At 40.8% G+C, this 2930-nt stretch overlaps 1 protein-coding gene and 1 long non-coding RNA gene across 3 annotated transcripts in view; one reads left to right on the top strand and one right to left on the bottom strand.

The window, feature by feature from the left end:
• Positions 1-196, bottom strand: part of LOC117287365 — a 4420-nt gene extending 4224 nt beyond the window's left edge. The window contains exon 1 of the long non-coding RNA XR_004518677.1: positions 145-196. This is a non-coding gene — a long non-coding RNA (uncharacterized LOC117287365). The remainder of the gene's footprint in view (positions 1-144) is intronic.
• A 58-nt stretch (positions 197-254) lies between these two features.
• Positions 255-2930, top strand: part of Scmh1 (Scm polycomb group protein homolog 1) — a 167560-nt gene continuing 164884 nt past the window's right edge. For both annotated transcript variants that reach the window (XM_019207741.2, XM_010625942.3), the window contains exon 1: positions 255-272. The gene's annotated coding sequence lies outside the window, so the exon portion shown is untranslated. The remainder of the gene's footprint in view (positions 273-2930) is intronic.

The following is a 2930-nucleotide window of genomic DNA, read 5'->3' as shown; positions in this document are numbered from 1 at the left end:
CTCTCCGGCCCAGGGCGGGGGTCTGCGCGGGGTCAGTGGGTGCGCTCGGACGCGAGAGGTGACAAAATGCCGGTGAGGACCGAGGGTCGCGGACGCCGGGGCCTGGAGCTGTCAGCAGCAGTCATCGGGACTGGGAGAACTCACGTGTGCCACCTGCCCCTGCCTGGAGCCCCAGCAGAAACGGGCGGGTAGAGCAGGTTTCATCCGGCCCAGGGCGGGGGTCTGCGCGGGGTCAGTGGGTGCGCTCGGACGCGAGAGGTGACAAAATGCCGGTGAGGACCGAGGGTCGCGGACGCCGGGGCCTGGAGCTGTCAGCAGCAGTCATCGGGACTGGGAGAACTCACGTGTGCCACCTGCCCCTGCCTGGAGCCCCAGCAGAAACGGGCGGGTAGAGCAGGTTTCAAACCTAGCCTCGGGCGGGGAGTAGCAGGCACCGAAGTGAGGAGCAGTCCGGGAGAACTGGACACGTGGGCACCGCTAATGGAAGGGTTCCTAGGAGGTGGTTGAACTCCAGGACATCTCCAGACCAGGAGAGAATTTAAACTCATCCAGAGCCCCTATTCCCCATCCCATGCTAGAGTGTTTTTGAGAATCCCAAATAGCACCCTAATAATTTGATGAACCTATTTGGACAGCTCTTCCAACAGTGGGAAGGAAAACCATTCTTTTCAACAAATTTGCTTATAGGTTGAAGGAAACAGCTGTCCCCCAACTTACCTCCAACTTACCTAATTTTTGGCCAGCTGTTAAGATATCTGAGTCTTGTCTTCACTAATTTCACTCCTTTCAGTCTTTTCTGTTAGGCTGTGGACTCTGATCGCCTCTGAGCTTTAGTTTTTCCATTTCTCCTGTAGTTAAAGAAGAGCTTCTTAGTGTGAACATGGGGGCAAAACTTTGTTTCTCGGGGAAGGAAGCTCTTGGCCTCAAAGATGGATCCACTTAAATAAGTACTCTGCCTTCCTCATTTCTGTGCTGTGTTTCAACTTGAAGGAAAAAAAAAAGTTCTTAGTAGTGTCTGTTCATATGAGCTAAAAGATCTTATTTTGTGAAAAAATTTCAGGTCTTCTCTCCTTTTAAAAATGTCTGAACATTTTATCAAATGAACCAATGTATATAAAAACGTTTATAAATACAATGTGCTATGCAAATAAAATAGCTTATTATTTTTACTCTGAAAAGGATTGAGACCTACTTTGATGCCAAACTGCAATTTAATATTTGGTTGGAGAGGGAAATGCTTTATTACACCGAATTCTTTGCTGTGTTGCTAACTGCCAGCAGAAGGCCCCAAATTACTATGAAAAAGAACACTTTTTGTTGCTCACTTAACAGCATTAGTTTTTGCTTGCTTTTTTTTTTTTTTAACTTAGCCTTAGTGGTACAGAGGATTAAAGTTTTTAAAGGAATCTTTTCCAACTTATAAACTCCTGCCTAGGCAACCTTGTAGATTAGTGATTTCTTAAGCTCAGTAGAGATGTGATGGCCTCATAGATAAAATGCTAAACTCTTATATCTGGGTCTCTATTTAAATTCTTAGAAAAGTTTTACTGTTTTTATAACCTAGGCAAGCACATAACAGGAGTTGGAATTGGTTATATTTCTTCTTGTGTCTTCATTTGTAAAAATTAGTTCTTGAAGTTTGTAGTATATATATGCCAAGTTTTGATTTCTGGTATGTTTGTGCAGTGGTATTTCCCCTTTATGTAAGTTGGGTAAAATATTTGTATAGCACCATTCTGTACAGAACTGTACAGGTCCAGAAAAGGCTCTGAACACTTCAAAGGACTTGGAGTTGTAGGTCAGTGCTTCTGTGAGAGAGCACTGGTGTGCACATTCCATTGAAAATTTAAATTTAGCACATTCTAATCTTTACACTTATATACCTGCTATTTTTCAGGCATTATGCTATGTGCTGTGCTTAGTTGAGTATATACAGATGAGTAAAGGACATTTCCATTCCTCATGAAACTAGCAAATTAGATGTTTAAATAAGTCATCTTGGAATAAAAGGTAGGAACTGCCCGTATGATACTGTAGTTGTCCAAAAGTGAGGACTCCCTAGACTAGTCTAGAAGGAAGGCTTTAGGAGAAGAGATGATATCTGACCCAGATATTTAAATGGTCAGTAAGAGAAAACTAGGCAAAGATGAGTAGAAGGTGTGCTTCAAACAGAAAACATCTTGAACAAAAGAAGTGTAAGAAAAAGAATGGCTTCCATAAAGAACCATAGCAGTTGGGACTGCTGAGAATATGACAGTAAAGCTGTATGTGGTAAATTGTGGGGCCGAAAATAACAGAAGCCATATCATGGTGAACTTTGTATGCATAAGTCTTTGAAAATTAATTCAAATTGGTGATTTTTGTTTTAGTCGCTAAAAAAATGATCATATATAGTTGGAGTAACATTTTTAAAGTGGTTCTAGAAATGAAGAGAAAAAATGAATCTGAGAAAATCAGTGAGGTTGGTTGTACCAGCTGAGAAATTGAGAAGACTAGTGTGAAGCTTAGGTTTTGGCTTGGATTAGTAGGAGAATGGTGGTAATATTAACTGAAACAGGAAACTGGGTGATTAGTTATTTTAGACTTGAAGATTTTGTGATTTCTTTTTTGGAATGTTCAGTAACTTTTTATTATTTTAGATTTTTATTGGTACAAATCCCATAATGATTACATTCATCATGGGAAGTTGGTACATGTACATAATACATCATAATTTTTTTATATCCCCCCCTTCCAATCAAAGAACAAATGTAGTAGAAGGAGGCTGGGAGAAAAGATTGTGGTCATAAAGTAGAATATTGATATATTATTTTTAATATGAAGTTAAGTTTCCTGATCTTAGGTGATAGCTAGATCTCTGTGTGAGTAGCTGAAATACAGCAGAAGTGAAGGCCAGTGAAACTGAATATAAGAAACTGTAAGGCTAGTGT

Source organism: Fukomys damarensis, unplaced genomic scaffold (genome assembly GCF_012274545.1).
Source record: "Fukomys damarensis isolate Sample0158 unplaced genomic scaffold, DMR_v1.0_HiC HiC_scaffold_23, whole genome shotgun sequence".
In the NCBI taxonomy this organism is placed as follows: domain Eukaryota; kingdom Metazoa; phylum Chordata; class Mammalia; order Rodentia; family Bathyergidae; genus Fukomys; species Fukomys damarensis.
The sequence above is the reverse complement of the archived record's forward strand: the minus strand, read 5'-3'. Positions and strand labels throughout refer to the sequence as shown.